This window comes from Balaenoptera ricei, chromosome 5, assembly GCF_028023285.1.
Source record: "Balaenoptera ricei isolate mBalRic1 chromosome 5, mBalRic1.hap2, whole genome shotgun sequence".
In the NCBI taxonomy this organism is placed as follows: domain Eukaryota; kingdom Metazoa; phylum Chordata; class Mammalia; order Artiodactyla; family Balaenopteridae; genus Balaenoptera; species Balaenoptera ricei.
In genome coordinates this window covers 66909912-66923826 of record NC_082643.1, presented here as the reverse complement: position 1 = coordinate 66923826, position 13915 = coordinate 66909912, and positions in this window count along the sequence as shown.

The following is a 13915-nucleotide window of genomic DNA, read 5'->3' as shown; positions in this document are numbered from 1 at the left end:
AAGATAGACCACATTCTAGACCATAAAAAATGGTTCAGAATAAATTTAAAAGAATAGAAATTATCTAATGTCTGCTTTCAGATCACAGTGGAATTAAACTAGAAACCAAAAACAGAAAGATAACAGGAAAATCCCAAAATATTTGGAGATTAAAGATTCAGTGCAATTCCAGTCAAAGTCACAACTGTTTTGGTTTGGTTGGTTTTCGTGGGACCCAACAAGCTGTTTCTAAAATGTATATGGAGAAACAAAAGGCTAATAGCCAAGACACTCCTGAAGAATGAGGTAGAAGGAATTTCCTTATCAAGAATTATAATTAAAGCAGCATTGTATTGGTGCAAAGATAAATAAATAAATAAACAAGTGGAACAAAACCAGGAGTCCAGAAACAGACCCATACAAATAGAGACCCTTGCTTTATTACAGATGTGGCATGGCAAATCAGTGGGGTAAAGAGACTTGGAATAAATAGTGCTGGAACAGGTTGTCCATAAGAGAAAAGGTAAAAATCGAGCCCTTATCTCACACCATGTACAAAATGAATTCCACATGGATTGGATTCCTAATTGTGAAATGTAAAACTATAGAACTTAAGAGAGTATCTTTTTACCTCAGGAATGGGAAGGATTTTGTTAAACAAGATGCAAAAATGCAAATCATAAAGGAAAAAAAGTTGATAGATTTGACTATGTCCAAATTAGGAACTTGTGTTCATCTTTCATGAAAATGAAACAACAGACCACAAACTGAGAAATGATAACTGCAACACATATGACAATCAGCATCCAAAACTTATAAGGAACTCCTAAAAATCAGTTTAAAACAAAAAAGACAAACCAGGGAATTCCATGGCAGTCTACTGGTTAGGACTCCGAGCTTCCACTGCAGGGGGGAAGGGTTCCATCCCTGGTCGGGGAACTAAGATCCTGCAAGCCACACGGTGCAGCCAAAATAGAAAAAGACAAACCAATAGATAAAAAGGACAAAAAAAAAAAAAAAGTACAGGCATTTCACAGAAGAAAGTGACAGTACGACTAATAAGCACATGAAGTGTTCACTTGACATAAGGGAAATGTTTTCCCTGATTGAATTTAAATTAAATTTGAAAGGATGTGAGGTCAACAGAACACAAATGCTTCTGGAGGAAGCATAAGTTGGTATAATCACTTAAACAATTTAACACTGTCTAGTAAAGTTAAAGATTAGTGTAACCTATGACTCAGCAATTCCACCCCTAAGTCTGTTCTCCAACGCAGTCAATCTGAATCCAAACTACACGTTAGAACCACCTGGTGTGCTTGTGTAATACGGATGCCTGGGACATTAAATTTCAGCTGAGCCAGGGTGGAGGGCAGGCATCTATAGTTTTTCAAAGCTCCCCAGTGATTCTGGTACTCAGTGTGGATTGAGAATCACTGCCATAAAGAGACTCGTGTACTTAGGCATTAGCACAAAGTCTTAACAAAGACCCTATCAGTACAGTTTGTAATAGCAAAAAATTGCAAATATCCCAAATGTCCATTAACAGTAGATGGATAAATTAAGGTATATTCATTATATGCCAATACAGTAGTGAAAATTAGTGAATTTTATCTACATACAACAGTGCAGATAAATGCCAGAAAAATAATGTCAGGTAAAAAAAATCACAGAATACATACTGTATGATTCTATTATTATAAAAGTTCAAAACCCAAAATTAAACTATATGTTGTTTAGAGTTGCAAATGTGGTAAAACTGAAGAAAAGCAAGGAAATGATCATAAAATCCTGGAGAGTGATTAGGGAGCAAGAAGGGAAGTTTATGGTACCTGGCAGGGACAGGATTTTAAAGGCATATTGTCATGTTCTTTTACTTAACTGGCTAGTGGCTACATGGATTTCATTGTACCATGACACTTTATAGCTTACATATACCTTATAAATCTTATTTTATTTTAGTTCAACATTTAATTTAAAAACATAAAATCAAACTCACATATATGTGTGTATATATCTTTATTGATATATAATAAAACTTGAACATTTATAGATGGTGATCTGGAGCCAAAGAAGATCGAGTGACTTGCTCAAGGTCTAAGCCAAATATTAACAGAGCTGATATTCCACACAACAATAACCTTCCTCTCAAAGTGCTGGCCTTTCTTTTACCCTGTTGATAGCAGGAATGATACAAATATAAATATACTTACATCTAAGGACCAAACACTGTCTGATATCTCCATTAACAGGCAAAGGTTAATTTTACCTGAGGTGGTATGGCAGGTAAAAGAAAGAAAAGGCAGTGGATGACTCCCATCAGCTATAGTTTTCTGGATCTTAAAGATCTATACTATTTTATGCTAGATGGGATAGGGAAGGAGAAACATAGAACTTTTAAACAAACTACAGAAAATGATAACTTAGAGCAGGGATCCCCAACGCCCAGGCTGTGGACCGGTACCAGCCCGCGGCCTGTTAGGAACCAGGCCGCACAGCAGGAGGTGAGCGGCGGGCGAGCAAGTGAAGCTTCATCTGCCGCTCCCCATCGCTCAAATGACTGCCTGAACCATCACTAGCATTACCACCTGCACCATCCCCCCACACCCCAGTCCATGGAAGAATTGTTTTCCACGAAACTGGTCCCTGGTGCCAAAAATGTTGGAGACCGCTGACTTAGAGAATATAAATAAATGAAAAAGTGCTGAGAAAGTAAAAATGGCTATGCCAGGAAGGTTAAATATGCAATATTAGAGTGGTGTCAAAGAAGTAAGATTATTTTCTCATAACTATCTGCTTTGGGATCCTCTACATTGGCACTTCTCAAATGTTAATGTACATAGGGAACAACCAGGAATCTTGTTGAAATGTAGTTTCTGATCCAGCAGGTTTTGTGTGGTCCAAGATTCTGCATTTCTAGCAAGATCCCAGGTAATATCAATGCTGCTGGTCTATAGTCCACAGTTTGTGTTGCAAAGCTTAACAGTGATGTAGAGTTACATCATTCATACCTCTGAACAAATCAGGATAATTTGGTTTTTTTCTCCTTTGGGAGATAGCTGACATTTATGCTTGTGGGTTTTTTTTGTTTGTTTTTATTTATTTATTTATGGCTGTGTTGGGTCTTTGTTTCTGTGCGAGGGCTTTCTCTAGTTGCAGCAAGTGGGGGCCACTCTTCATCGCGGTGCGTGGGCCTCTCACTATCGCTGCCTGTCTTGTTGCGGAGCACAGGCTCCAGACGTGCAGGCTCAGCAATTGTGGCTCACGGGCCTAGTCGCTCCGCAGCATGTGGGATCCTCCCAGACCAGGGCTCGAACCCGTGTCCCCTGCATTGGCAGGCAGATTCTCAACCACTGCGCCACCAGGGAAGCCCTGTATGCTTGTGGTTTTTAAAGAGTTCTCAGTTTGTAATATTTGGTGGCACCATGATACCGTGGTATAATGCTCACTTAATCCCTGACTGAGTATAGTACTAAATGCATTTAGGAGTAATTCATATTTTCAAAAGAGGATGGGGGGAGCATTCAAAAGACAGTGGGGTAGATGGAAACGGGGAGAGGTATATATGAAAAAAGACAGAGAAAGCAGGTGCTAACAATGGAAAATACAGCAAGCAGACAAAGCAACATCGATCTATGAGCAAATCACTTGCCCAGCAATCTTGAGAAAGCAGCTTCTGTGAGATTAGCATCTCAATCAATTTCACTTGCAACATGGTGAGTCCTTCAAGAAGTTCCAGCCTAGTTAGCTAGAGGAGAAGGCAGTGGAAAAGAAATTAAGTAATTGAAGGAATGTGCTCTAATCTGAATTTTATACTTGTCTCCATTTAATTTTAAACAGTTAGCCTTTCCGAATCGCCTTTAAATTACATTACCCTGTAATACTCTCATAAGAGCCTATTCTTTTACTTCATGGCACTTACCATAATATGAAATATGTTTGTCTTTCTACTTCTTCAGTGTCTTATCTCCCCTACTTAGCCTGCAGTCTTTATGACTAGAATCAAGACTGTTCTGTTTACCAGTATCTATCTAGCACATGTAAGTACTTAATAAATGTTGAATTTAAAAAGTAAAAAGTGGGACTTCCCTGGTGGTCCAGTGGCTAAGACTCCGAGCTCCCAATGCAGGGGGCCCGGGTTTGATCTCTGATCAGGGAACTAGATCCCGCATACCGCAACTATGCCACAACTAAAAAAAGAGCCGGCACACCACAACTAAAAAGATCCCACAGGCCGCAAGGAAGATCCCGCATGCGGCAACGAAGATCCCATGTGCCACAACTAAGACCCCATGCAGCCAAATAAAAAATATTTTTAAAATAATAAATAAATAAATAAATAAAAATAAAAAGTAAAAGGTGAACAGGGAGACCTGAATCGTTAATGCATGGAAGGAGGAAACCTCCTCCATGAGGTTTCTTTACACGCGTATTTCTTTACAATTCTCTTCCATGTCTACAGCACGACCATATTCTTGAAAGTAAGTTGCATTAGGGCAGAGGCTCTGCCTGCTTTGTTCAGTGCTTGATCCCAGCGCTTAATGTGCCACCTTGCTTTAAGTGCTCGGTAACTAGATGTGGAAGATAATGTTCATTCTAGGTGCTGAGTGAAGGAACTGTTATAAGGAAATTGAGCCACAAGATAAAGCAAAAAGAAAAACTGCTCTACTCCCTGTTTTTATACAGGGTCTTGCACAGTGATATAAATTCAACAAAGACTTGATGAATTAAATTCATGGAGGACCTAAATAAACAATGTCTTCTGTAGATTTCCGATATGCTCTTTTTGGGAGGAGAGTTTTCTAGATCTACTGTCATTTCCTCTGATAGACACTGTGGGCTGTGGCGTCTGCCTACTCTTCCTTGCTAACAGAGCTCTGTTTTTTACAGAGTAGGAACATGCCAGACAAAAGTGAAAAATCAAGGTTGGCATAAACCCTTGGATCTCAACCTGCTGCATATTACAGTTGTTGGGGAAAGTTTAAAAATACTGATATCTGCACCCCACCCCGGCCAAATAAATAAGAATCTCTGAAGGGGGGGCCCAAGTTTTTACAAACCTCCCAGGTGATTATAATGGGCAGCATGTTTGCCCTGGTCTAAGCCCTCCATGACAATCCAGCTCTCCTTTGCCTGTAGTTAATTTAGGAATATGCATCCGTGCGACCCAGTTCTGGTCAGTGAGATGTAAGAGAAAAATCTGCTAAGGGGTCCTAGAAAAGATTTTCCACCCTGATATAAGAGGAAGTTCATAAGATATGCAGGGTCTTAATCCTCTATGTCTTCTTCCTTCTTGGTATGTTGTGATATGAAGAGATCATGAGGTAGGATCATGAAGGTAGGGGGATTACCTGAGCCATCAAAGAAAATGTAAATCATGGAATGATACATGTCAAAAAATAATATGTATGTAAACAGTAGAGAGAGTAGGTACAATTATTTGAAATTTTAGGGTATTGAATTTAATTTCTTTAATGATTATCCAAATGTTACTATTAATCATTAGAGGTTTCTATTTAATTTTCATTGCACAATCATGATCCTTTTAGCTTTGTAGATGATTTAAATAGTAGTATTGCAAACAGGTCTGAGAGTTCTTTGGAAGAAATTTTATGTTGTTTTATTAGAATTTAATATTTCTTTCATTTGCTATAGTTTAAAAGAGCCCTTTATCTTTGGATATTTTTCTGGACCAACAGCTCTTATTTTACTCCCCCAGACTTTGCCAAGCTGTAACTAAGCCAATATCGATTCTCTGCAACTACTTTGAGGTCAGGTTGACCAGTCAATATTGTAGCACTTAGGGAAAGAGAACTTTCTAAAAGGATTTCTAAGGAGTGGAATAATACAACATTTAATCCAAAACACCACATGCTTTTCTAAGACAGTCTGTAGGCCCTAAATTTAATTTGAAAAAACAAAAAATCTTGAAGTGGTTTGTATTAAAATTTACTCATTATAATTTTACTTACATTTTTTAAGCCAAGTTTACTTTAAATTAACTACAGCTATAAATGTACTATATCTAACTTGTGCTCATAAAAAGTCATTTCCATATTTGTTTATTCAGGAGGAGTAATCTGCTGTAAGATTGCTCAAACCATAACATTTATCACAGTGAACAGTTCTCTAAGTAGAAGAGAGAGGAGGAACAGTTAATGAGAGTGTAATAGATGAATACTTTAACCTTTACTGATGTAGCCTGAAATTATGCACCTCTCCCTAGGGCATCACCTTAAGAACTGTGATTTCTCTTCTTATTCTCAGGGTCCCTTGTCTTTAAAATAATTTCCTGCCTCTTAGCCTTGTCTTTGGACCACAGATTTTTTTTTTTCTGCCTGAAAAATTATAGTATTGCTGTTCATCCAGGGGTATAAAATTTATCAAAATAATCTAGAAATGAATTGAACTGTTTCTCCTTCTATATCATAGTAGAATCATTCTGGATCCTGGTAAGACTATCCATCACAGTCTCCATGCTCTACAAAGATTAGGCAGATGACTATATTAGCTGGACCAATCAGACTCTCTTTCTCTGCCAGGAATCTGAATCTTGGGCAGAGTGACGCTGAGTGGAATGAAGGCACTTAGAGTTAAATCATTCCAATGGTCACACCAAAAGAGACCACCCATAAATGTCTTCTATAAAGATCTCCAAAGTTGCCCTGGTTTCTATTGCTCCCAAAATCAAGTGGTTCTGTTTTCCTCTGATTCTGTGAATCACCCAATATTCTTCCCATACTGCAGTCAGGGAGTGGTAGGGAGCCCTTATGTTAGCTGAAGTTAGTTTCTGTAGCTTGCAACCAAAGATCCCCAATGAATGCAGACTGAAACATGTATGTACACAAAATCAAACGAACTATATAAGACAATAAATGATAGATGCCAAATGAACGATACAGACAGTAAGTGTTGTAATAGCTCAGAGGAGTTAGATATATCTGTGGTCTGATAAAGTCAAGAAAGACTTTATAAAGGAATTGGGATATGCATCACTGAGTTACTGCCACCCACCCATTGGGCAGCACCCATGAAGATAAATAGCAGTGTAACATTGAGCTAAGAGCTCAGGCTCTGAAGTCAGAGAGAACTGGGCTCAAACACTCCTCTCTCTGGCTGTATGATCTTGTTCAAGTAAGTCAGCCTTTGTGCCTCAGTATCCCTATTTGTAAAATGGAAAGAGGAGTACTCCTCTCATAGGTTCATTGTAAGGATTAAACCAGATAATGTTTGTAAAATGTTCAGCACAGTACTAATAAGCATTCAATTTTAAAAAGAAACAAATCAATCATGCAGTTCTTTGCAATGGTTGAGAAATCAGACTCATCTCTCCAGGGTGCGTGGATGAAATGAGCAACATCCTTGGGTCAAAAAAATGACAACACCTAACAGGGATCCACTCCTCACCCCAACCCAACCCCCCAACACACACACACACACACACACACACACACACACACACGCGCGCGCGCGCACGCACGTTCTCAGGACAGAGGGAGTCTCATCAAGGCTTTTGTCTGTGAAGCCATTACCCACAAAGTCTTTAGTAACTTGCTAATGTTATTTCATTAGCCTTTTGCAAACCTGTGAGACAAAGCACAGAAGAAAGTTTCTAGCTTCAACCAGACTTCCAAGAAATTGGTTTCGAATTCCCCCAAATGACATGGGAAAGAAGCTCATTCACGGATTCTGGAAACTAGATATGAACTGGGTCCTGTTTCTTATTCATACACCAATAATCTATTCACTAGATTGGTATGTCTCTTCTGCCATTTTAATCAGACCGCCAAAGTTACGTCCTTTTTAATTTAAAAAAGAATTATATTACTACCTTTTAAAACACTGATGAATCCAATTGATCAGTCGCCACAGTTCATTTTACTTGAGCACATTAGATAGCAGAGTATGTATTGGCTATACTTTATAACACATCAAAAATAAAATAAACCATGAAGCTCTGGACATTACTGCTATGGTATCAGGTATTCACACAAAAACACAAAAGCCTTGATGAATTGCCTTGTCATCATCCAAACTCCTCATTCTATTACTCAGTATAAGGTTCCTTAAGTATAATGGGAAGCATTTAAAAGAAAACTGTAAATGAAGCATCATAATTTAATTGCTGTTCTATGTTAATCAGATGTAATCCTATGAAGAAAGCCCAAAAAGTAACTAAACTAGCATCTTAACAAGTTTACAAAACAGCAAATTTTTAAGACATTTCATTTACTTATATTATTTGATAATTCATTATTCAATCATTTATTCATTCATCAAACACTTACTAATGGCCTGTGGGGCTACAGAGACAAGATCAAAAAGCACATAGTGTAATGGTAGAGATGGGCAAGTAAAAATATCCAACCCAAATGCTTACAGTCATTATCTTTAGAGAAAAGAGTAAAATGGGGGACCAGAACAGGGAAAATATTAGAAGTTTCTTGTGACTTTCGATTTGTAATCTCCTATACGGTTTGAATTCCTCTACAAGCATATACTAGTTGATAAATTTGAAACATGGTAAAATGAAATGTTAATAAGGTTAATATCTTAGACATCATCAACATAATTGCTCTCTTTTGCTTTTCCTAGCACATATTTTTCTAGTTGGCCCAAGACATCAACCAGTCTCAGAAGGAGACAAGGAGATCTGTTACAGAATGAGAACACTGATTGCTTACTGGGCTCCAGGCACTGCTCTAAGCAATTTACATGTAATGCAAGGAGAAAGAATTAATACTCAGCTTCTGGCCTTCAAAATAAGATTGTGCAGCCAAACAATAGTCCAAAAGCCAGGCTATTGTATTGGGAGGGGATTTTCTAAATTCTTTTATTCACCTTCAGCCCCCATCCATTAGGTACTAAGCCTGGATGCCTTGGCTCAGAGAGTTCTCACCTGGGGTAGAGAAGACACCCCCTTAGAGAGGGTCTAATTACTCTATGGTGGAAGGAAGGTGTGATACAGAGGAACGGGAAGGGGAGCCAGTCCTCTTCAGCCCCAGGGTTGTGGGAAGGAAAGAGCAAGAGAGGAACAGAGTGGTCAGACACGCATCCTGGCATGTAGTATTAGCTGGGGAAGACGTCAAAGGCCGAAGGGGGCGCTTATCTCCACTCCCCATTTGAGACTCGGAGAAGAGGCCTCATTCCAGCCTGCTTCATATCAACCCTAGTGGGGCCAGCATGACCAGACAGAGGGAGGTCATGAGGTTTAACTTTAGAGTCAGCTATACTCTCTTCATGGCGCCCCTGTGACCAAGACTCTCCAAGAATCTGGCTGGGGACTCATAGTGCCAGTGAAGTGGGTGAGGGCCTGCGAGATGGGCTGGGATGAGTCACAGCCAGAAGTCAGAGGAATAAGTTGTGTTGGGAGGAGCCCCAGGGAGGCAGAGAGAGAGCACCACTAGGGAGAGAAAGAGAAACCCATGCCTCACACCAGCCACAGGCAGCTGCAATGCCGGCGATGGTAAGAGCAACCAGGTAGACAAGGGTAGAAGAGGTTCCCAAGGCCCACAGTCTGCCCTCAGCTACAAGGTGAGGCAACTCCACACCTCCCCATATGCATACACCCAGTTCACGCCTTGGAGCCCAAAGGGTGAGAAACCTGACAGACTGAGCTTTTATTTTCCTGGACATACTAACAACCCCCTTTAAAGGGAGTGTTTAAATTACTGGGTCAGATCTAAACATTAATTGTTTTTACTCCTTACCAGCAGGTGGGGACCGGGGAAGAAGGCTGGATCAGTTAACAAAGGGACCACAGTTTCTCCAAACTTCCGAGATGTGGTGTGAGTTAAATTCACAATCCTGCTAAGTCAGTCTAAAAACCAATTACAATTCAGGGTATTAAATGCTATGAAAAGAAGCTGCTATGGGAGCTCTATGCAGCAGAAGTAATTAATGTATTAGATCAGACCCATAGAGCATCCCACCCAGGATTTGGTCCTCCCAGGGAAACCAGCGCACACGTGCTGAGGGGCCGAGCGAGGGAGCATGGTTGATTTTGACTCGGCATTTCATTAACTGGAAACTTAAGGGTATTCCTTAAAATATCACCAGTTTGGCATCCAGTGATTTCTACAACTCTCCTTGAACATTTTTATACATCTGCACCATTTCTTGGAGGCTTTAAATCTCTGTTTAGAGGCTATTTCGGAAAGTTCTGTTCGTCATCACCCAATTTTGGTGAGTTAGGAAGAGTGAGGCAAGGCAAGTTCTCTGTGTATCAGCATCTTCCTCTTCAGATGGTTTTTCCCTACTTTGAGAAAAAAGGAAGCCACCATGTTTATTTATGTTTGAGGTTTAGATAGTAAGCATAGTTTGCTCAGAATGGCTCAAAACATGTTTTATTTCCTCACATCCAGTTCTTCCTCTTGCCCCTGGATAATAACTCAGGCAGAACCCATGACTTTTTTGGTGTCTCTGAAGAGGAAGAAGTCCTTGGTTAGTAATTAAAATACCTACAGCAGTTCCCTGTCATAAGCAGAACACTAAACGTGGCTTGGTGGTCAATGTTCTCACCCTTTGCCAGCTTGGGTCCGCTGCTGGCAGAGAAACAAAGGGAAGTGGCCCCTTGTTTTCCTCTTTTCCCATTCCCACTTCAATTCCTCCTCTACCCAAATTGCCACAGGAGAGAGAGGAGGGAAGTTGTTACTTGACCAGTGTTTCTGTGCTCCAACGTCTGCTCTCAGGTGTTTAAACCTGACTTCTTCTTTGTTGTTGCAGATGCTTTGGAGACCCTCCTCCCCGCTCTGTGGGTTTCTCACCTACAGCTCATTTGCCAAGAGTCAGTGCATCTCAATTCCCAGTAGGCTCTTACTCCTTCTCTGCCTCCCGAACTGGCACCAGCCCCAGCTTCCCTCAGCAGAAGACTCCTCGTCTTCCTGCCAGCCTTCCTAAACAGGACCTTCTTCTGTTAGGGTTTAGTTGCAGACCAGAGAAACCCCTCTAGATTGTTTCAGTGGAAATGGACTTACAACCAGGTTTGCAGGAGGCTTACAAAATTGTTTGGAAGGGATAGAGGAACAGGCTCTAGGCAAAGCTTCTAGAAACAGCTCCCACTCCCAAGATCACATCTCCTTTGTGGTCAGGAAAGCTTCCACCAATGCTGCCGGCAGCTCCTGAAGCTACCTGCTCCACCACCCATCCCAACCAAGTGGATGCCTCCCGTCCCGCACTCTCCTTCCTTCATCCCATTCCTAATGTGTCTCACATGAGTGCAGATGATGGTGGAACTTCAGCTGCAGGCAATCCAGGAAAAACAACACTCAGCTTTCCAGCCTCTCAGACAGGAAGGCATGCCAGGAGCCTGGAGTTGATGCCAAGGGACCCAATTCACAGGATCTGGTACAGGAACAAAGATCTCTCACATGAGGCTCATACCTGATTGTGGAAAAGATATGACAAAGTCTGAGAAGGTGCCCTTAACTCAGGATTCTCTCCTTTGTTCAGGGGACACGAATTAAGTGGTCTCTTTAAGTGCCCTCTCTCTTGATTTGAGATGAAGAGAGAAGTCCTCCAAAAATTCCTGGATCACTTCTAACATTTGGTTACACTTGTTAATAGAACCCTAATTTGGTATGAGAATAGGTCATAACGGATTCAGGCCTTCTTGCCAGTGACTGCTCTAGAAGTGGGCCTGGAACTCAGTTCTGGCCAATTAAGGGAACTTTACCAGTGGATTCTGGGAGACATTTCTCTTTGATGAGAAAAAGGCCTGTGAGGAAAAACCTTTTATTTTCTTGTCATGAAATCCCTGCTCCCCACCCTCGCTTCTTGTTTTGGGTGCTGATGCATGTGGACCTGTTACTTAGACTTGTGGCAGCCATCCTGTGACCATGGGGCAAAAGGTCTGAGGATGAAAGTCACCCACTGAGGAGAGAGAGTGGAAGCATGGGAAGTGGTCAGGTCCTTGATGGCGCCATTGAACGACAAACCAGAACAGGACTCGCTTTTGTCAGGTATTTTGTCAAGTGAGACCACGAAATGCTTTTATTACTCAACCAGTTCTTAGTCAGGCATTCTGATACTTGCAGCCAAATGCATGTTGACTGACACTCAGGATGAATCACTGGAACCCATGATAAGTGAGAGAGAGAGATTTGGAGCCCAAGTCAGCAAGTGAGTATTTTCATGTTTCTGCACAGTTAGGACTTTCTGAGTAAGATTTACCAGAACCCGGGTTAAAGAACAAGGCTTGGAAGTTTAATTATGACTATGACAGAATAGATAGTGAGAAAACTCTGGAAAGAGTTACCTCCCTGGAGGTATGTGTTTACATTTCAAATGGGGGCAAAACCTGGAACTAAGGAGACCTCCCAGGAGATGTAAACCAGGAGAGGCTTCACTTGTCTTCCCCCCCACCCCAGATATCTGTTTATATTCCAGAAGGTCAGAGCCCAGGACCTTTCCCTTATCTTCCCAAGGAAAATTAGTGTTAACTAGGCAGCAAAGCTTTCTCTCCCTTTCTCAAGAGAGGAAGGAAGAGAACTATTCCTCTCATACATAAACTCTCAGATTCTTATTTGCGGGGGTAGTTCCTCTCCTGCAGTACAGAACCCGGTACATACAGGACAGCATCTGACTCTCTTCACCTCACCCTGGGGGGTTGGGCAAGGATAGTTATTGATGTAAGTAATAAAAACTGATCTCTGCACCAGAAACCTCATATTTGCCTTCAGGATAATATACATAAATATAGATATTAAAAACCGGTCAGCTGTAGAAAGAGGCTCGGGCATGGTTCTTCACTGGAGAATGTGACTCAGTTGCTAAAAAGACTAATGTGATACTAGACAGTATTAGGATACGTTGAAAGTACTGTGCAGATATCGCAAGGGAAACAAATATATCCCAAGCTTCAGTCCTAATCTGATGCAACCATTTCTGGGTATAAATCTCAATAAGAAAACTGAGAAACTACAGTGTTTCTACTCCAGAGGAAGTAGCCAGATAAGTGATGGGCTTGGAGACCCTATCATGTGAGCAAAGGTGGAAGGATCTGAGTATTCTGAAAGGTCATCCCACGTATGAGGGAAAAGGTTCACTTTCTTTTGATTGCTCAGAACAAATGGCTCACACACAAGGAGAGGCAGATTTTGGCATCATATAAAGAAGAATTTTTCTAACAAAGATTTCAGCAATAAAATTAGCTGCTTTGAAAAGTAGTGAGTCCTCTTGTCATTGTCAGGTGGCAGCTGGGATGACCATCTGTTGGAGGGGTTGCAGAAGAAATCTGTGTTTGATGTGGGAGGTTGGTCTAATTGACATTTTAGGACCCTGACAACTCTATGTCTCCACCAAGTTTAATGGATCATCATCTGAATATTCTCCTTTTAGCCATTGTCCTATAGCATTCCCTTCCTTGATAGTCTGCCAAATTCAGAGTTGTTTTAATTTCCAGAGTTAAAGTCAAGGCTCTATCACTTACTTTGTGACTCCTGGTAAATTACTTAATCTCATCTGTAAAATGGGGATACCAATACTTCCTACTTCATAGGGTTAGTATGGTGATTAAATGAAATAGTACCTGTAAAGCATGCACAGCACTTAAAATAGAACCTAACAAGCGCTCAGTACCCAATGGTTGTTATTAGTTGTTTAGCATCTTCACTTATTGTCTTTCTCCACCTTTCACTTGGCTACCTACTCATCCTTCAAGTCTCTGTTGGTTTTAATGTATATGTCTCTTATTTTCAGTGAGTTTGAGTCTCTTGTCACATGATAAAGAGCTATTTGAGCAATTACATTTTCATACCTTTTTCATTTAAAAATTAATTTCCTGATATATTCTATCATGTGTTAGTCATTTTACTAGCAATTTGTAGGAACTTTTTATATATTAGGTCTATGATAATAGTTGTAACATTTTCCCCAGCTTATCCTTTGTCTTTTGGCCATAGAACTTTTGAAGGTTAGAGCATGTAGAAGGTTTTTA